Raw genomic sequence first — 22,214 nt, forward strand, 5'->3', positions numbered from 1 at the left:
TGTGGGGCCATGGTGCACAGATCACCTGCTATGGGGCCACGGTGCACAGATCACCTGCTGTGGGGCCATGGTGCACAGATCACCTGCTGTGGGGCCATGGTGCACATCACCTGCTGTGGGGCCACGGTGCATAGATCACCTGCTGTGGGGCCATGGTGCACAGATCACCTGCTATGGGGCCACGGTGCACAGATCACCTGCTGCGGGGCCATGGTGCACAGATCACCTGCTGTGGGGCCACGGTGCACAGATCACCTGCTGTGGGGCCATGGTGCACATCACCTGCTGTGGGGCCATGGTGCATAGATCACCTGCTGTGGGGCCATGGTGCACAGATCACCTGCTCTGGGGCCACGGTGCACAGATTACCTGCTCTGGGGCCACGGTGCACAGATCACCTGCTGTGGGGCCACGGTGCACAGATCACCTGCTATGGGGCCACGGTGCACAGATCACCTGCTGTGGGGCCATGGTGCACAGATCACCTGCTGTGGGGCCACGGTGCACAGATCACCTGCTGTGGGGCCATGGTGCACAGATCACCTGCTGTGGGGCCATGGTGCACATCACCTGCTGTGGGGCCACGGTGCACAGATCACCTGCTGTGGGGCCATGGTGCATAGATCACCTGCTGTGGGGCCATGGTGCACAGATCACCTGCTGGGGGGCCATGGTGCACAGATCACCTGCTGGGGGGCCATGGTGCACATCACCCAGCTTTCTCAGGAACAGATAGCACTTATCTGGAATGAGGGACCACTTTACAATGGAGCAGCTGGGGATTTCATTCTCCGGAGTTCTGGGTATGAGGACATAAGATCAGCCTGATAACAGAGAGTTGTGCCGGCTGCAGCACAGGATGTGGAGGTGACAGAGCCGGACATCACACTATCTGTGACAGGAGCTGTGACCTCCTGAGCATTAGGCGGGCAACCAGCAGGATACAATCTATGGCGGCTCCGCCCTCCGCTCCGGCTCCTCCTGACCCCAGTTAGAGTCTGCAGCTGCTGAGCCAAGGCAGAGGCTAGAACTGCCCGGGAAGGAGCCGGAGCTCAGGTAGGACCGGCATCCGCTGCTGTGCGGGGAGAAGCCGGCATGTGAGGCACGGCTGAGGGAAGCAAGGCGCCGCAGTGGGAGAGCGCTGCCCGGAGTGTGCGGGGCATCCGGGCACAGACACTGGGCAGGGGAACACGGGCAGAGCTGCTGGAGAGGCACAGGGGGCACCGGGGCAGAGCTGCGGGAGAGGGACAGGGGGCATCGGGGCAGAGCTGCGGGAGAGGGACAGGGGGCACCGGGGCAGAGCTGCGGGAGAGGGACAGAGGGCACCGGGGCAGAGCTGCGGGAGAGGGACAGGGGGCACCGGGGCAGAGCTGCGGGAGAGGGACAGGGGGTACCGGGGCAGAGCTGCGGGAGAGGGACAGGGGGCACCGGGGCAGAGCTGCGGGAGAGGGACAGGGGGCACCGGGGCAGAACTACGGGAGAGGGACAGGGGGCACCGGGGCAGAGCTGCGGGAGAGGGGCACCGGGGCAGAGCTGCGGGAGAGGGACAGGGGTCACCGGGGCAGAGCTGCGGGAGAGGGACAGGGGTCACCGGGGCAGAGCTGCGGGAGAGGGACAGGGGTCACCGGGGCAGAGCTGCGGGAGAGGAACGGGGCACCGGGGCAGAGCTGCGGGAGAGGGACAGGGGCAGAGCTGCGGGAGAGGGGCACCGGGGCAGAGCTGCGGGAGAGGGACAGGGGGCACCGGGGCAGAGCTGCGGGAGAGGAACAGGGGGCACCGGGGCAGAGCTGCTGGAGAGGGACATGGGGCACCCGGGTAGAGCTGCTGGAGAGGGACATGGGGCACCGGGGCAGAGCTGCGGGAGAGGCACAGGGGGCACCGGGGCAGAGCTGCGGGAGAGGGACAGGGGGCATCGGGGCAGAGCTGCGGGAGAGGAACAGGGGGCACTGGGGCAGAGCTGCGGGAGAGGAACAGGGGGCACTGGGGCAGAGCTGCGGGAGAGGGACAGGGGGCACCCGGGCAGAACTGCGGGAGAGGGACAGGGGGCACCCGGGCAGAACTGCGGGAGAGGAACGGGGCACCGGGGCAGAGCTGCGGGAGAGGGACAGGGGGCACCGGGGCAGAGCTGCGGGAGAGGGACAGGGGTCACCGGGGCAGAGCTGCGGGAGAGGAACGGGGCACCGGGGCAGAGCTGCGGGAGAGGGGCACCGGGGCAGAGCTGCGGGAGAGGGACAGGGGGCACCGGGGCAGAGCTGCGGGAGAGGAACAGGGGGCACCGGGGCAGAGCTGCTGGAGAGGGACATGGGGCACCCGGGTAGAGCTGCTGGAGAGGGACATGGGGCACCGGGGCAGAGCTGCGGGAGAGGCACAGGGGGCACCGGGGCAGAGCTGCGGGAGAGGGACAGGGGGCATCGGGGCAGAGCTGCGGGAGAGGGACAGGGGGCATCGGGGCAGAGCTGCGGGAGAGGAACAGGGGGCACCGGGGCAGAGCTGCGGGAGAGGAACAGGGGGCACCGGGGCAGAGCTGCGGGAGAGGAACAGGGGGCACCGGGGCAGAGCTGCGGGAGAGGGACAGGGGGCACCCGGGCAGAACTGCGGGAGAGGGACAGGGGGCACCCGGGCAGAACTGCGGGAGAGGGACAGGGGGCACCCGGGCAGAACTGCGGGAGAGGGACAGGGGGCACCCGGGCAGAACTGCGGGAGAGGGACAGGGGGCACCGGGGCAGAGCTGCGGGAGAGGAACAGGGGGCACCGGGGCAGAGCTGCTGGAGAGGGACATGGGGCACCCGGGTAGAGCTGCTGGAGAGGCACAGGGGGCACTGGGGCAGAGCTGCGGGAGAGGCACAGGGGGCACTGGGGCAGAGCTGCGGGAGAGGCACAGTGGGCACCCGGGCAGAGCTGTGGGAGAGGCACAGGGGGCACCCGGGCAGAGCTGTGGGAGAGGCACAGGGGGCACAGCTGCTGGAGAGGCACATGGGGCACCGGGGCAGAGCTGCTGGAGAGGCACAGAGGGGGCACACGGGCAGAGCTGCGGGAGAGGCACAGGGGGTACCGGGGCAGAGCTGCGGGAGAGGCACAGGGGGCACCGGGGCAGAGCTGCTGGAGAGGCACAGGGGGCACCGGGGCAGTGCTGCTGGAGAGGCACAGGGGGCACCGGAGCAGAGCTGCTGGAGAGGCACCGGGGCAGAGCTGCTGGAGAGGCACAGGGGGCACCGGGGCAGAGCTGCTGGAGAGGCACAGGGGGCACCGGGGCAGAGCTGCTGGAGAGGGACAGGGGGCACCCGGGCAGAGCTGCTGGAGAGGAACAGGGGGCACCCGGGCAGAGCTGCTGGAGAGGAACAGGGGGCACCCGGGCAGAGCTGCTGGAGAGGAACAGGGGGCACCCGGGCAGAGCTGCTGGAGAGGGACAGGGGGCACCCGGGCAGAGCTGCTGGAGAGGAACAGGGGGCACCCGGGCAGAGCTGCTGGAGAGGAACAGGGGGCACCCGGGCAGAGCTGCTGGAGAGGAACAGGGGGCACCCGGGCAGAGCTGCTGGAGAGGAACAGGGGGCACCCGGGCAGAGCTGCTGGAGAGGAACAGGGGGCACCCGGGCAGAGCTGCTGGAGAGGAACAGGGGGCACCCGGGCAGAGCTGCTGGAGAGGAACAGGGGGCACCCGGGCAGAGCTGCTGGAGAGGAACAGGGGGCACCCGGGCAGAGCTGCGGGAGAGGGACAGGGGCAGAGCTGCGGGAGAGGGGCACCGGGGCAGAGCTGCGGGAGAGGGACAGGGGGCACCGGGGCAGAGCTGCGGGAGAGGAACAGGGGGCACCGGGGCAGAGCTGCTGGAGAGGGACATGGGGCACCCGGGTAGAGCTGCTGGAGAGGGACATGGGGCACCGGGGCAGAGCTGCGGGAGAGGCACAGGGGGCACCGGGGCAGAGCTGAGGGACAGGGGGCACCGGGGCAGAGCTGCGGGAGAGGGACAGGGGGCACCGGGGCAGAGCTGCGGGAGAGGAACAGGGGGCACCGGGGCAGAGCTGCGGGAGAGGAACAGGGGGCACCGGGGCAGAGCTGCGGGAGAGGGACAGGGGGCACCCGGGTAGAGCTGCTGGAGAGGCACAGGGTGCACCGGGGCAGAGCTGCGGGAGAGGCACAGGGGGCACCGGGGCAGAGCTGCGGGAGAGGCACAGGGGGCACCGGGGCAGAGCTGCGGGAGAGGCACAGGGTGCACCGGGGCAGAGCTGCGGGAGAGGGACAGGGGGCACCGCTGCTGGAGAGGCACAGTGGGCACCCGGGCAGAGCTGCGGGAGAGGCACAGGGGGCACCGGGGCAGAGCTGCTGGAGAGGCACAGAGGGGGCACCGGGGCAGAGCTGCGGGAGAGGCACAGGGGGCACCGGGGCAGAGCTGCTGGAGAGGCACAGGGGGCACCGGGGCAGAGCTGCTGGAGAGGCACAGGGGGCACCCGGGCAGAGCTGCTGGAGAGGAACAGGGGGCACCCGGGCAGAGCTGCTGGAGAGGAACAGGGGGCACCCGGGCAGAGCTGCTGGAGAGGAACAAGGGGCACCCGGGCAGAGCTGCTGGAGAGGAACAGGGGGCACCCGGGCAGAGCTGCTGGAGAGGCACAGGGGGCACCCGGGCAGAGCTGCGGCAGAGGGGGGCACAGGGGGCTCCCGGGAAGAGCTGCGGCAGAGGGGGGCACAGGGGGCTCCCGGGAAGAGCTGCGGCAGAGGGGGGCACAGGTAGCAGCTGTAAACTGACTGAAAAGCAACTTTATTGCTGTGTGCAGCTCACATAGGAGGCCGTCCCCTCACAGCTGTGCCTCTGCCCCCTCTCCTTTGCCTCTGCCCAGAGAAGATGCTGGACATTGTAGTGCAGCACAGGTGGGGAGGTGGTCTCTTGGGCATCCTGGGAGTTGTAGTTGACCATTCACTTTCCCCACATTTGCTCTCGGATTTCCCCACATCCTTCAGGGTCCCCCGTCTCTTCTCACGGTCATCCCTCCACCACACATAGCAGTTTCCCCATATTCCTTGCTATCCACCAGCGTTTTCAGTGCATGCTGGGAGTTGTAGTGTCTCCATTGGCATAAAGCTGACTGTATATCATCCTGGGGGTTGTAGTTCTGTCCTACATGGCAGCAGGTTACACACCCGCCCTGGGCTGTCTGAGCCTCCTGGGGGCTGTAGTTCTGTCCTACATGGCAGCAGGTTACACACCCGCCCTGGGCTGTCTGAGCCTCCTGGGGGCTGTAGTTCTGTCCTACATGGCAGCAGGTTACACACCCGCCCTGGGCTGTCTGAGCCTCCTGGGGGCTGTAGTTCTGTCCTACATGGCAGCAGGTTACACACCCGCCCTGGGCTGTCTGAGCCTCCTGGGGATTGTAGTTCTGTCCTACATGGCAGCAGGTTACACACCCGCCCTGGGCTGTCTGAGCCTCCTGGGGATTGTAGTGCATTGCAGAGAAAGCTGTTGTATGTAGTTCCCGGTTTGTCAGGTTGGAGTTTCACCACAGCTGGAGAGCCGCCATTTCCAGACCGTGGTAATGCTGGGAGTTGTAGTCATACTGCTGCAGTATAATGTTTGGGTCTTTGTTGCTTGTGTGTGCCACTGATGGAAGCTGGCATGGTGGCACAGGTGTGAACATGGACCAATGCTGTAAGCACATGCTGGGGGTTGTAGTTTCTGCCATCACTGGATGGTCACAATGATACAGCAGTTAACCCCATGTTGGTTTTATAGAAGTTATGGGCTGTCAGGAATCTGCCCCATTATATCACACCTGTCCTTACATTACCTTTGTTATTCATGGGGTCATACATGTATCCATGGGCTTCATTCCAGAGTGTTGTGCCGCTCCTGCCCACCATGATGGGGCACAGCACACTGCCATCCTGCCCTGTATTCTGTATAGGTGACCCATCCACATTGCTGTCCTGTTGGAGCTCGATAGGACGATCATTGACTGCAGATCTGGGCACTCGGTGTATCCCACAGAGCAGATATGCTGCGTTTCTTCACCACGTATTCCAGCAAAATCTAATCCATCGGCTTTGATAAAAAATCTGCAGGGTAAATTGACCTGCAATGAGGGTTTTAAATCCGCAGCCTGGTGGGTGTTTTGGTGTGATCGGATGTGATGGAATGAATCCATAACTGATCCCAGCATATCTGCCAATAATGCCACCTCTGGACCCCCTGTCACTCCGCTGGGAGACACTCACGCTCCACAGCAGAACCCTTGGACTTTACGGATCATCCCCACCCCCCCACACACAATTTTTACTAGGGCTGCAGATGCGACCTGGACCGGGTGGTGCAAATCTTAGTATTGCAGAATATTGTGGCTCTAGGTGTCTGGTTAGTGTGTAAATCCGGCTAATTTAAAGGGAATCTGTCACCAGGTTTTTGCTATGGAATCTGAGAGCAACATGATGTAGAGACAGAGACCCTGATTCCAGTGATATCACTTACCAGACTGGTGGAGTTTTGCTATAATTCTTGTTATTTCTGTTTATAGATGTGAGCAGTTCTCATTTTGCTGAGCTGTGTATAACCCCGCCCATTCCCCAGACTGGCAGCTGCCTGTCTACAGTGTAAATTGTGAGCATACTGCCAATCAGAGGTGGAGGCGGGGTTTCACAGATCAGCCTGACTGCTCTCCACATGAGACCTAGTCCAGCAGTGATAATCTCCTGCTGATAAATCACTGATTGTAGTGAAACTACTGCACACAGACTAATAAGTGACACATGCCTGGAATCGGGCTCTCTGCCCCTACATTATGCTGCTCTCTGATTAAATGGCAAAGCCTGCTGATGGATTCCCTTTAAATTCCTTATCCGATCGCTCATATCTTGTGCTTGCTAGCTATTGGTCCCATGTGTATGTTTCTGCTGTAATCCTATCTCCCATTGAAGTGAATGTAAAATGCTGTTCACTGTTCCCTCTATTTGTCTCTATGGCTGTGGCCTGTGGCTCAGGGGACGCCAGCTCTCAACAGTAGAGGGACCCACATATTTCAGGCGTAGCTTGTGGATATGTCCTAAATATCCAGGATGGGAATGTCCTAATATATTTGGTGGATACATTTAGAATAGTGTGCGTAAGCCGGAAGCCTCCTCAGCAGCCATTGACATGGGATATACCCCATTCTGGAGAATATTGAAGGCACTGTACCTGCGGGGCCGTGGATGGTGCCCATTGGGCTCATAGAGTAACAAGCTGGGTGACAATAAGTTGATATATTCTTAAGTGTATTTATCAGTAACAGAATCTGTGGCTCCTCGGATGTCAGTCTTCCAGCCGCTGCCCATTACACGAGGCCTTCGGGCAGGCATCACTAGCCTCCCTGACATTACCCCATTGCACTCTGTGACGCTCCTTCTGTATGGGCTTTCCGCTGTGCTGTATCCGCAGGATGTGCAGCCACATACACATGTGGTTTCAGTATTTAGGTTGTCGGTGATGATCGTTCTTGTGATCCCATGTAAGACACTGCAAGACATGCAAATCTGTTCCATATGAAGAGTGGGGCGAGGGTGCTTTACTAGTCAGGAACAGGTGCTCTGTAGGGTGGAGCGCTGCTAAAGACAAAGGCTGTAATCTAAGACTCTTCTTTTATAAGATGGATGAATTAAACAATAAGGAGGCATCATCTTTCACATTGCATAAAAAAAAGTCCTTTATTCAGATACGAATGAAAAAAAGAATCTAAATTGTATGAATGCGGCTTTACTACATCTCTTATTGCATAAACGGATCTGACCATTGGTGTATTTGGTCATGGGAACAGTTTTCTCATTATAAAACCTATAAAACAGTTGGTTGAAGCGTAGTCCTCAGTCTGATTGTCATACCTCATATGCGACAAAGCACCCTTACACCGCTCCTTAACAGGGGCATTTGTATCGCCACATGGTGACACTATGAAGCTTTTTTATTCCTATTATGAATCTGTTTCTTGGGAGACATTTCTGTACCATGGCTTGCCATAAAGGCAAAAACTCATCTATGTACAGTACGGGCCCTTAGCAGTCAATGGGGGCCGTGTCAGGGATCAGTTCTACACATTGTAGAACCCTCAGAGAGGTGATGTCTAGTGGACAAAGTACAGTTTTAAAACAATATAAAGTATATCTATATCCCGGACTTGCGCCTTTTCTCTGGTCTCAAAGCTGTGTCCCCTGGCAGTCATCTTAATTGAACAATGTTGTGACCGCTGCAGCTGATCAGTAGCTGTTGACTGGCTGCAGCCTTCAGTTTTATCCAAACAGAATCATGTGACCGGACGTGCTATAAATGTGTAATTAATGCAGGTCCCATCTGTAGTACCCGCACTTGTCTCTAGAACGTGGATCGCCCAATATCTTGGTCCAAGTAGTGTGCAACCTGCAGTAAGAGGAGACATGGCCACCCGGGTGCTAGTCAGGCGAGTCCCACTCCCAATTAGCAACACATTCACTGTCCTTAACTTCCGACGTATAAGTAATCAAGAGGGAGTGAGGGCTGTGTCTGGCCGCTCAATTCCTTGTCTGTGGATGGCTCGCATGTAGCCGACAACCCCTTTTAAAGGAATCTGTCAGCAGATTTTTGCTATATAATCTGAGAGTATACCGTAATTCAGGGCAAGAATGCCTGATTCCAGCAATGTAACACTTACTGGGCTGCTGGTGTAGTTTTGATATCCCTGTTTTGTCTGATATACAGTACAGATCAAACGTTTGGACACACCTTCTCATTCAAAGAGTTTTCTTTATTTTCATGACTCTGAAAATTGTAGATTCACATTGAAGACATCAAAACTATGAATGAACACATGTGGAATGAAATACTTAACAAAAAAGTGTGAAACAACTGAAAATATGTCTTTTATTCTAGGTTCTTCAAAGTAGCCACTTTTTGCTTTGATTACTGCTTTGCACACTCTTGGCATTCTCTTGATGAGCTTCATGAAGTAGTCACCAGAAATGGTCTTCGAACAGTCTTGAAGGAGTTCCCAGAGATACTTAGCACTTGTTGGCCCTTTTGCCTTCACTCTGCGGTCCAGCTCACCCCAAACCATCTTGATTGGGTTCAGATCTGGTGACTGCGGAGGCCAGGTCATCTGCGTAGCACCCCATCACTCTCCTTCTTAGTCAAATAGCCCTTACACAGCCTGGAGGTGTGTTTGGGCTCATTGTTCTGTTGAAAACTAAATGATGGTCCAACTAAATGCAAACCGGATGGAATAGCATGCCGCTGCAAGATGCTGTGGTAGCCATGCTGGTTCAGTATGCCTTCAATTTTGAATAAATCCCCAACAGTGTCACCAGCAAAGCACCAACACACCTCCTCCTCTTCCAAGCTTCACGGTGCGAACCAGCCACGTAGAGTCCATCCGTTCACCTTTTCTACAGAGACACGGTGGTTGGATCCAAAGATCTCAAATTTGGACTCCTCAGACCAAAGCACAGATTTCCACTGGTCTAATTTCCATTTCTTGTGTTCTTTAGCCCAAACAAGTCTCTACTGCTTGTTGCCTGTCCTTAGCAGTGGTTTCCTAGCAGCTATTTTACCATGAAGGCCTGCTGCACAAAGTCTCCTCTTAACAGTTGTTCTAGAGATGTGTCTGCTGCTAGAACTTTGTGTGGGTGGCATTGACCTGGTCTCTAATCTGAGCTGCTGTTAACCTGCGATTTCTGAGGCTGGGGACTCGGATAAACTTATCCTCCGCAGCAGAGGTGACTCTTGGTCTTCCTTTCCTGGGGCGGTACTCATGTGAGCCAGTTTCTTTGTAGCGGTTGATGGTTTTTGTCACTGCACTTGGGGACACTTTCAAAGTTTTCCCAATTTTTTCGGACCAACTGACCTTCAATTCTTAAAGTAATGATTGCCACTCGTTTTTCTTTACTTAGCTGCATTTTTCTTGCCATAATACAAATTCTAACAGTCTATTCAGTAGGACTATCAGCTGTGTATCTACCAGACTTCTGCACAACACAACTGATGGTCCCAACCCCATTTTATAAGGCAAGAAATCCAACTTATTAAACCTGACAGGGCACACCTGTGAAGTGAGAACCATTTCCAGTGACTACCTCTTGAAGCTCATCAAGAGAATGCCAAGAGTGTGCAAAGCAGTAATCAAAGCAAAAAGTGGCTACTTTGAAGCACCTAGAATAGAAGACATATTTTCAGTTTTTGCACACTTGTTTAAGTATTTCATTCCACATGTGTTAATTCATAGTTTTGATGCCTTCAATGTGAATCTACAATTTCCAGAGTCATGAAAATAAAGAAATTCTTTGAATGAGAAGGTGTGTCCAATCTTTTTGTCTGTTCTGTAGATGTACCATAGCCTAATCCTGTGTTATGTGTATAACCCTGCCCACACCCCTGACTGGAAGCTTCCTGTGTATACTGTCCATTGTGGGAAAACTGCTAATCAGTGGTGGGGTAAAGGATACAGAGTCTGACTGGGCTGAGGGTAAGATGTTGGCAGACAATGATAATCCCCTGCTGATAAAATATTGATTGTGTTGAAACTACAACACAGCCTAATAAGTGACACATCCCTGCAATCCGGGTCTTGTGTCCTATATTATGCTGCTTTCAGATTAAATAACAAAACCCTGTTGACAGATTCCCTTTAAACTCTGAGCACCACTTATACTGAAAGTACAGGCATACAGTTTCATATCTGGCCATAGGTTGACGATGCTGTAGACACCTGATACTTTGTAATTGCTTCTACAGTAAATATACTACTTGGCCAAAGAATTTAGATAACCCCCCCAACTTAGCGTTCAGGTTCTGAACCGGAACACATTAAAAATGGTTGAATAAAGCGGTAAAATATCTCTAGATAAAAATGCTGGTAGTTGGATGACAAGGTGTCCAAGGAGATCATTTTTTCTGCATGTTAGTTTCTTAAAGGGAATCGGTCAGTAGGATCAACCCTCCTAAGCATCTATATAGGCATGGAGGTCATATGAAGCTGAATAAAATGACACCTTGATATCTGCGGTCCGATGTCTTATTCCAGAGACATCCTAGTTTTTCTTATATGCAAATGAGCTGTTCCAGGCTATGGGGAGGACACTGATCTAAATGAGAATCTGCCTATGGAGTTGTTTTTGTTTTTTTTTAAGTATATAAAAGGGGCATTACCAGTGTGCTATGCGATGGTCGCTCTCTGCTGCCCTGATCTCACTGCAGAATGGTGTGTGATTATAAAGCTAAGGACACACGGGCATTTAGCATCCAACGCGAGTGCATCGAATGTGTTATGCTAATGGCCCCCGACTCTCACTGTGCTGTGAGCGTGATCCGAGTGTCATTGTACTGTGACCCGATCCTGCGATTGGATCACATCTGCAGAGGACAGGGCGGGTGCAGCTGCGGAGGAGAAGGAGGAATTAATCTCCCATCTCCTCCATTATCAGCTGATGTGATAATTGCACTGCACTCCAGTGTAATGCGAATGCAGTGCGATGTTTCACTCACACCCATTGACTTGTATGGGTGTGAGTGAAAACTAATCGGACTCTACCCGCAGCATGCTGTGATTTTTTTTTTTTTCTTAGAAAAAAAAAACCCCTCAAACAAAATCGCTCTTGAGATTGCATCACAGCTTCTGAGAAGATGGAAGGAGCACTTTCTCCCCATCTCCTTAGTTGTCTGTCTCTGCGTGCACTACACTGCAGTGATATCACATGCAGTGCGATTTTACACACACGTGAGCTGAGACTCTGCAAAACACAGCATGCTGCGATTGTACCGAGAGCCCGATTCGTGTGGAGAAAAAACGGAACAGAGAAAACTGTCTCATTGATTAACGCGAGTGCAATACGATTTTTTTATCGAATCGCACAAGAAAATCGCAGATGGAAAATAACCCTTCCTGACACATGCGCAGGATCCTCTGTGTTACCTTCCATTTCACAGGCAGACAGGGGTGTAATACTGTTACAATACAGCAGAGCAGTGAGAGCTGCAGCAAATGTGTAAGAAGATAAAGTTCTACTGTTTTATGTCCAGTAATCTTCCGTTAGACATGTCTTGCCCATTTTTTTTGAATAAATAGATTTTTGCAGGATCTATTTTCTTTTTACCATGGGAATCTATGGAAACTGGATCTATTAACTGATAGATAAATAGCGATCTGTTTTTCTTTCATTTGTAAAGAATCCGTTTTTTGCTTACTGGATTAGTTACAGATGGAAGAATAATAGCAATCCGTGAATGGATCCGTGTTCCATAGACTCCCATGCTAAAAAAATATTTTCAAAAGGATGTTTGCACAGCAATTTGGCCAACAGATTGCTGCTGGATCCGTTCTAATGACTGATTACCAGACATGTGAACTCAGCCTTAGGGGTGCTTCACACATAGCGAGATCGCTACCGAAATCGCTGCTACGGCACGGTTTTGGTGACGCAGCAGTGACCTCATTAGCGATCTCGCTGTGTGTGACAATGAGCAGCGATCTGGCCCCTGCTGCGAGATCGCTGCTCGTTGCACACAGCCCTGGTTCGTTTTCTTCAAAGGCGCTCTCCCGCTGTGACGCACAGATCGCTGTGTGTGACAGCGAGAGAGCGACGAAATGAAGCGAGCAGGGAGCAGGAGCCGGCATCTGGCAGCTGCGGTAAGCTGTAACCAGGGTAAACATCGGGTAACCAAGGTGGTTACCCGATATTTACCTTAGTTACCAGCCTCCGCAGCTCACGCTGCCTGTGCTGCCGGCTCCGGCTCTCTGCACATGTAGCTGCAGTACACATCGGGTTAATTAACCCGATGTGTACTGTAGCTAGGAGAGCAAGGAGCCAGCGCTAAGCAGTGTGCACGGCTCCCTGCTCTCTGCACATGTAGCTGCAGTACACATCGGGTTAATTAACCCGATGTGTACTGTAGCTAGGAGAGCAAGGAGCCAGCGCTAAGCAGTGTGCGCGGCTCCCTGCTCTCTGCACATGTAGCGATGTTATGATCGCTGCTGCGTCGCTGTGTTTGACAGCTAAGCAGCGATCATAACGGCAACTTACCAGGTCGCTGTTACGTCACAGAAAATGATGACGTAACAGCGACGTCGCTGTTGCTATGTGTGAAGCACCCCTTAGTTACATGTCTCACACTGGTATCACCCCCTTTTTATGTAAAATAATCTCTGGAGGCAGATTGTAATGTAGATCAGTGTGCACCCATATCCTGGAAGAGCTCATTTACACATAAGAAAAAACGTGGACTTCTCTGGAATAAGACATCGGACCGCAGATATCAAGGTGTCATGTTAGTCCCCTTTCTATGACCTACATGCTCACATAGATGTTTTATAAAGTTGATCCTTCTGACAGATTTCCTTTTGAATTCCTGATCTCCTAGATCTCTCCCGGTCAACTCTAAGGACCAGTGCTTACAATCAGGATTAGCAGCGTCTTGTCACCGCGTATTTTCACTGCTTCCAAAATGCTGCGTTGTACAGTACAAGCACAGTGGATGGGACACATTGACATTCCATGCCAACTGCTCTGCTTTTTACTGCTGCGGAAACTGACCTGTACTTGGCTGTTTTTCAAAGTTTTGTTTTTGTGCTTTATTCACAAGTGATGTTAATACTAAAAGCAACAGCATAATAAGGTACATAAAGTCCTTGTCTGACAGATTTGGTATAGAGGATCTTGACAGGCTGCACGGCGCTCTGTGCCCATCCCATCAGTCACCTTGGGATACATTGTAATGCCAAGAGCGGGGCAGATCTTCTCGTCCAGCATCAGTGTCTGATCTCTTTTGGTTCATATTTCTACATACGGTATTCGCTTTTGGAAAGCCTTCCTGGAAGAATGGGGACTTTTGTGTATACAAAATGATAACAAATTCCATAACGACACACCAATAGATGAACAAGCGCGCACTTCTGGAATCAACAAGCGCCTCTACAGTAGTGATGATGGGTCACCCCATAATGTATCCATATAAACCAATGCTGCAGCCATTATTTGTGATATTACCAAATATATGTAAATGTTAATGCTCATTGGAATAAAGCATATACAGTGATGCCTCGGTTTTCGTTGATAATCCGTCTGGATACAATCAATGAAAACCGAAACTGACTAAAACCGAAGCAATTATTTCCATAGGAATCAATGTACATCCAATTAATTAGTTTTAGACACTCTAAAATACATACCAAAACCACATTTCATAGGGAATAAAGATAATGTCTAATACTAAAAACAGTGAGAAATGAATATAAAAGGAATAGTAAATGAATATAAAACACTAATGTAAAGAGTAAATACATTTTATCTTACATTTCTTACATTTTGAAACTGACGCTCGGGTGATACACAATGTCACACGGAGCCGGAGAATGCAGGGATCACCCTTTCTTTTTGCACAAATAGCAATGTAGTCACATGGGCACACCGACAAAAACAGAGGAAAACGGAGGCAAATTTTTAGTGGAAAAAAAATCAACGAAAAACAAAACAGATAACCGAGATCGACGAAAACCGAAGTACCACTGTAATCTGCTGTAATGTGGCAGTAAGGCTCTGCTCATAGTGCTACAAAATAACGGATTTGTGACATTGAGCTACTCTGCATTATTGCATAATCAGCCATGATCCTTGCAGTTATGTTACTTGCTGGTAAATATGCAGGGACAGATGTAAGCAAGGCCAAACCACAGGACACAGAAAATCTGTTATATATGTCACCAGGTTTGATACCTCATCTGAGAGCAGCATGATGTAGAGAGACCCTGATTCCAGTGATTTGTCACTTAGTTTACTGGTTGCAGCAGTTGTGACACACCCAGGGTTCTTAAGGGCGCTTTATATGCAGCGACATCACTAGCGATGTCGCTACCAAAAGCACCCACCCCCGTCATTTGTGCGTCACAGGCAAATCGCTGCCCGAGGCGCGCAATATCGCTAGGACGCGTAACACGTACTTTCCTTCCTAGCGACGTTGCTGTGGGTGGCGAACAACTCCTCCTCCATCATCCATCATCCATCATCCATATCGAAGCTGAGACCAGCCGCATTAACAACACGCCCACCTCACTGCCGGAGGACGCAGGAACGTTGCTGTTTGTCGTTCCCGGGGTGTCACACATAGCGATGTGTGCTGCCTCAGGAACGACAAACAACCTGCGTACAGCAACAGCAACGATTTTTTGAAATTGAATGACGTGTCAACGATCAACGTTTCGGTGAGTATTTTTGATCGTTACGCAGTGTTTCTGCAGCGATTTGAAGTGCACATGTGCTGACAAATAGCTGCAAAAATTTCTGTAGTGACACGACGCAACGTGCGTACAAGCCCTTACAGTTAAACAGCAGACAGCCTAATAAGTAAAATAGCTGACTTCTGTGTTTTAACCCTTACAGCATGCTGTCCTTATGTTACATAACAAAAATCTGCTGACAGATTCCTTTTAATATAACAGCCATGCAACCCAGTGCTACTTTATTGACTAGTTTTTTTTTTTTTTTTTATGCCGCAACTAACAAATCACATTTGATAAATTCTTGGATATTTAAATGTTTATTAGAAAGCTTTATGTAAATATCTGAGAGCTTCCTAAATTTTGTAGAAAGATTTGATCTTTCTGATTTTGTGTCATCCTTATATAAGTCAGGCTCAGCCACTATATTTGGTTCAGGTATTATTGCCGTAGATGCCATAAGTGACTGCACGGAGTGACGGCTTTTCCCTCGGAGGGTGTATTTAGAAGATGTCAGTTAGGGCTCATTCACACATCTGCGTTTCACGTAATTGTCTATCCTTGTTTTTCCCAGAACGCCTACCTGGTTTAGTTTATAGGTAGTACTATATTTGCAGAACATAAAAACACACGGTGAGATGACGCCTCATAATGCCCTAATATAACATTTTATTAACTCAACCAGTTTCTGTCCATAGTATAATATTTGTTAGATTGACTTAAAGTATCCATCTGATCTGTTCCTTCCTTCTTTTCATCTATATAGCTTTTGATTCTGAAGTATGATTCCTTTTTCACATGTTTAGTCTTTTTGATCAGTGTTTGGAAATCAAAAACAGAAGTGCCTTCAAAGAACAGAAGAATTGTGACTGGTTTCAGTTTATTTTTAGTTTCTGTAGTTTCCGCTCCTGATTCTGGCTTACAATCACGGGTCCAGAATATCCACGTGTGAATAAGGCTTTTAATAGTTATACAGTGGAACCTTGGATTAAGAGTAACTTGGTTTGAGAGCGTTTTGCAAGTCAAGCAAAGCATTTTACAAATTTGTAACTTGGTTTAAGAGCAATGCTTTGCAATAAGAGCAAATACTCACCGTGCACACTTCTGGTTCCGTCATTTCACCGTGTTCTGACCCGCTCTGGAGGTAACTGTCCTTATGTACTTAAGTACTGTTTACTGTATACAGTATACCATTGTATAGCATTTCTATTATTTTGCATTTGTGGATACAGTATTGTACTTTCTTTCTGCTAACCAGTGCAGCACATTGCTTGTATTGTACCTTTCACACACCAACAATTCTATTGTAAGCTAATGTGCAGTTTAATTTTTTCTTTTACTGCACAGTATTTTGTATTAGTGTCCTGTAATAATTTTATATGAATACACTACATTATATTACTGTAATAAATTTGTATAAATACAGTAAATATTTTTGGGTTGTGGAACGAATTGTCTGCGTTTTAATTATTTCCTATGGGAATATTTGCTTTGATATAAGAGTAATTTGGTTTAAGAGCCCAGTCCTGGAACCAATTATGCTCGTAATCCAAGGTTCTATTGTATATTGAGATTTAGGACTGTAAGAATAAAAAGAAAAAATTGAGGTTTAAATTACACATATGTAAAAACAAACAATGATTGTTGCCTGTGTTTTATAATTTTGGCGTACGTATAATATAACGCACAGTACAAGTAAACTCCGTGACCAGAAAACGTTTTCTTTCCGTGGAGACGCTCTCTAAACATGCTGCGTCTTTGTGCATCGCTGGCTTCAGACTGACTCCTCTGCCCAAAACTTCTATAAATGTTTCTCTGATGTTTGTCCTTTATGTTTAGCTGATGGCTTTTTCACAGTCCTGGGAGTAAACAACGGCACGACATCTGCAAACAGCCATGTCACGGATTTCACTTCTTACATGCTATGCTCCTTACTGCCTTCGCTCTGTTTGGAGATGGTGGAGACAATTTTAGCGCTTGTATATGTGATGCATAAATGAAGAACATAAACATTGCGTTCCAAACATAAATTGTGTGCCTATATGTACGGTATACAATGTATTTCAGATTGAGCACAATATTGGGCCAACACAAAGTACAGAAGATGCTGTGAGTGAAAACAGGAAAATGTTTGGAGTGTATTTGTGAAAGGACAAGCCGTGTGTTAAACAATTTATACAAAGTTGGGATAAGCAAACATCGTCCTTGATGAAAAATGCAGAATGTTGTGCAGGTGCGGCAGTAACGGTATAGTCCTCTACAGCACGGAGAGGTCATTCCCTGAAAAAATGATATCGCCAGTTTAACATGCTGAAACTGGGGAAAAGTCCTCTTAAACCCCTTAGTGACTAAGCCATTATTGCCCTTAACGACCTATGACATACTGGTCCGTCATAGGCACGGTGGTGGGTGTGGACCCAGTACGCCACAGGAACGGGCTTACCTTTTGAGGTGCTGGACTAAGCGGACACCTGGCTCTTCACTAAAGCCACTGAGGGTGTGGATAGGCTTGCTGCTGCAGGTAGCCGCCTAGTGCCATTCCAGAGTTGTCCCAGATACTGCGGCAACCAACCCCAGGGGTCAGGAATGCAGGTACGAAATCTGGCCAAGTGACGGGTCTGCAGAATCATACTAAATGGCTAGTGTAGACAGGATGGGTATACAGACAAGGGTTCATAGGGCTAGTACTAGTGCACAGAACAGAGGTGCGGGTATATAGGACCCACAGGCAGGTACTGGGACACAGCAGCAGGGCACAGGTACGCCAGCGGGAATAAAGAACAGGTGAACATGCACGGTACGGACTAAGGAACACAGGTTTGGGTCAGGGGACCTGACAACTAGCAAATGTAGTAGCAACTGACTCTACATGTTGCTCAGGCACCTCCCTAAGGGGAAGATACTTTAAGAACCCAGTGCCTTTTAGCGAAATGCTGAAAGGCACATCGAATTTGGGTGCGCTGACCCTCCAAAACACCCTTCCGGAAGACCTGGGTGGTGTGCACAGGCCCTGGGGGCAGGAAGATGTAGCACGGTGGGAGAACACAGCAGCATGGCCGGGAAGGAGAGCATGTTGGCGTCCCTGCCGAGAGGAGAGTGAAGAAGCATGCAGAGATCGTATAATATTATTTTTTTTTTATATAGATGTGGGCTTGCTTGGTGAGTATACATGCATGTTTCCCTGCACATGTCGGCTGATCTGGTCAGCTAACAGGTGCCTCTAACAATCCACCTGTGCCTGCTGACTAGTTAAATCTTGCTGTCAATCTCTGATAGCGGAATTAACGCGTTCCAGCTGGGAGTGCATCATTCCCCGCACCGATTGGCGGGCCCATGATGCGCTCATGGGGTACCGATGGGTTGACATGACAGCTGTGGGTCAATTGAAAATCCCTGTGACTGTCATGATGTACTTCCTGTAAAGGCCGGCTTAGCACCGTCGTCCATATTAAGACAGTATTTGGGCTGTACAGAACGGTTCTGATGCACTGCTCTGTACAGCATAAGTGATCAGAAGATCGCAGCTTCAAGTCCTCTAAGGGGACTAGTAAGTTAAAAAAAAGTTTTTAAAAATATGGAAAAATTAAAAAAACACAAGTCCAAATCACTGCCCTTTTGCCCCATTGAAGATAAAACATTAAAAAAATATATATTTGCTATTGCCACATTCAGAAAGGCCCAATCCATCAAACTATAAAATAAATTACTAATCTGATCGGTACATCGGCGAGAAGAAAACCGAAGTGATAGAATTTTGTTTTTGGTCTCTGCAACATTGCAAAAAACCCCAAAACAAAACATTGTGGAATTGCCCTTTTTTGCAATTTGCGTCCACTTGGAATTTTTTGCCCGTTCTCCAGTACAATTCTTGACAGAATGAATGGTGTCAGTCATCTCGTCTCTCAAAAAAAACCAACCCCTCACATGGCTATATTGACAGAAAAAAAATTATGGCTCTTGGAAGAAGGGGAGGCAAAAACGAAAATAGAAAATCGGCAGGTGGTGATAAGGTTAGTAATCAGGCCAAATATTGGAAATGGGAGCAGCGTCACGTTATGAGGTAATAATGCTTCAAGGGAACAATGTGATTTTGAGATTTTCTTTTTCATAATACATTGTATTATATGTAAGTGGTAAATCTAGGTTGTTTTTTTGCACTTTTGTATGTGAAAATATCGGCATTTTGGCGAAAGTTTTGAAAAAATTGCAGCCTTCAAACTTTCAATTTTTAGGTCCATAAATGGTTTAGTCATGCTGTACATAATAATGAATAATTAACATTTGCCACACGTCTACTTTACTTCTGCATCATTTTTCAAATGTAATTTTATTTGAAGGGTTAATAGTTTAGCAGCAATTTCATATTTTTTCAAGAAGTTTACAAAACCTGTTTCTTTAGGGACCTATTCAGACTAATTGGCCTTTGAGGAGCCTAAACGTTGGAACCTCACCAATAGGGATACAATTTTAAAACTGCACCCCTCAAATAAACCTCTGTTTAGGTAACCGTACAGGGCCTCAGAGGAGAATGAACATCACGTGAATTTTGGAATACAGATTTTACTTAAATAGCATTGCGGGGACCCTAAGATACCTAAACAGCGAAACCCCACCAAGTGACCCCATTTTATATGCTAGACGTCCCAAGGAATTAATCTAGTGGTGTACTGAGAATTTTTAACCTACAGGTGATTCACACAACCTTATTGCATTTAGATGTGAAAGCAAGCAATTAACTGTTTTTCTACTAAAATTCTGTTTGACCACCAAATTTATAATTTACACAAGGTTTAAAAGGAGAAAATGGTTTCGATAATTTGTTTTTTTTTTTTTTTTGCCGGATGTGGCAGTACCTCATATGTGGTTGAGTACATGGCGGTGATCGAATCGGAAGGAGCATGACTGGGTATTTAGAACATAGATTCTGATTTGAAAAGGTTGTGGACTCCATTTGTCGAGCCCCTGAAGTGCCAGATCTGCAGAAACCCCACAAGTTACCCCATATTGGAAACACTGTGTAAGCAATTTACCTAGGAGTGTAGTGAGTATATTGAGCGCACAGGTGCCTCACAGAATTTTATAACATTGGGACGTGGAACTGTTACACTTTAATGGTAAAAATGTAATTTTTTTTATTAGCTGCATATTTGTCAGTTACACAAGGGTTAAAAGGTGAAAATGGACCCCACAATTTATTGCGCAATTTCTTCCGAAGACAGTGATGCTCTGTATGTCATCAGAAACTACTCTTTAGCCACACAGCAGGGCTGAGCGGGAAGGAAATATTTGGCATTTGCAGCACTGAATTTGCTAAAATAGTTTGCAGCCGACATTTCTGGAGAATTACAAACATGCCAGTTTAGTGCCCCAATACATTGTGCCCCAATACATTGTGCCCCAATACATTGTGCCTAGCTTATGTTTCTGGAGACACGCAACCCATAAATTAAGTGTGCTCTCTCCACTACAAGAATTACTGCGGATTGGAAACGGGGGTCAGAAGAAGGGGGGCATTTAGATTTTATTTGGGGGATGGGAGCCATAGTATTTCCAGAGTTTTTGTTCTACCAGTAATGTGGGCCCTCCCTATATTTCCAGTAACCGATGACAGACTGGGCTTGTGGAGGATAAATTAGGGCTTTATTGGTAATATTTTGGGGTACAAAACATTTTTTGATCGCTTTCGGTATAAGGCCGGGGTCACATTCTTGTGTTCTGCGCTGAGCACTTACGTCAGAGTTTCCATATAAAGCCCCCAAAAATGGGATTTAGACACAACCCCGAACCGAACCACTCACTATAATGAGGTAGAGACACTTTAGACTCAGTTTTGCTGTCTGTTCCAGTGGTGTCCATCTTTTCAGGTGTGCACAGAACTGTGGTCGACCGCACTTAAGCGCTAAAAAGATGCATCAAATGATTTGACACCACCGGAATAGAGATCAGAGTCCAAAGTGTCTCCCTCTGTCTCATTAGAGTGCGTGTTCCCGTCAGGGGTTTTGCCAGAATCCCATTTTTTGGGATTTACACTAAAACCCCAACGTAAATGCTCAGTGGAGAGCGCAGGATAAATGTCAGCTGAGCCTTATTCTGTTTTTTGGGAGGTAGAAAGAGCAAATCCCAGTAAAAGAATAGTTCTTATATTTTTTCACCGTTTGGTATTAGTGATATGACAGATTTATTCTGTTGGTCGGTGCGATTTCAGTGATACCAGATTTTTATTAGGTTTTTTGTATGTTTTTCTGCTATCACACAGTAAAAATGTGTTTCTGTTCTTTTAATAATAAATACTGTCTTTTTTCATCACCATGTTCTGAAAGTTGTAACTTTTTTAATTTTTGGCAAACAGCGCTGTATGGAGGCTTATTTTTGGCATGACAAGTTGGAGATTTGTTTGGTACTATTTAGCTTTAAATAATATTTGTTGATTGCTTTTTCTTCAGATTTTTCAGATGCAGAATGAATAATAACCAGCAATTCACTTGTTTTTATCTTTTCTGCGGTTCACCATGTGGTAAAAGTGTAAATCCGATTTATTCTGTGGGTCAGTACAGTTAGTGGTATCATATTTATATAATTTTTTATGCTTTGCTTCTTTTACACACTAAAAACAAAAATTTACAAAAACAAATTTCTTTGTCGCTCCATTGGGAGACCCAGACAATTGGGTGTATAGCTTCTGCCTCTGGAGGCCACACAAAGTATTACACTTTAAAAAGTGTAACCCCTCCCCTCTGCCTATACACCCTCCCGTGGACCACGGGCTCCTCTGTTTTATGCTTTGTGTGGAAGGAGGCACACATCCACTCATAGAAAAAAAAAAAAAAAGATTTCTCATACATAGTATGACGGATGGAAGAAAAGAGGTCCCCTATGGGGTCCCCGGCATGCTCCCTTCTCACCCCACTATGTCGGCGGTGTTGTTAAGGTTGAGGTACCCATTGCGGGTACAAAGGCTGGAGCCACATGCCGTCTCCTTCGCCATCCCTTATGCGGCTCTGGGAGAAGTGGGAGCCTCACCGGTC

General features: G+C 49.1%; 1 protein-coding gene across 2 annotated transcripts in view; it reads left to right on the plus strand.

Moving 5' to 3' along the window:
• The first annotated feature begins 1,024 nt into the window (after nt 1-1,024).
• The window catches only part of ELMO1 (engulfment and cell motility 1), a 512,012-nt gene continuing 490,822 nt past the window's right edge, over nt 1,025-22,214 (plus strand). Inside the window, exon 1 of one of the 2 annotated variants that reach the window (XM_075315126.1) lies at nt 1,025-1,056. The gene's annotated coding sequence lies outside the window, so the exon portion shown is untranslated. The remainder of the gene's footprint in view (nt 1,057-22,214) is intronic. The other variant, XM_075315127.1, reaches the window with a different exon arrangement.

This window comes from Anomaloglossus baeobatrachus, chromosome 6, assembly GCF_048569485.1.
Source record: "Anomaloglossus baeobatrachus isolate aAnoBae1 chromosome 6, aAnoBae1.hap1, whole genome shotgun sequence".
Lineage (NCBI taxonomy): Eukaryota > Metazoa > Chordata > Amphibia > Anura > Aromobatidae > Anomaloglossus > Anomaloglossus baeobatrachus.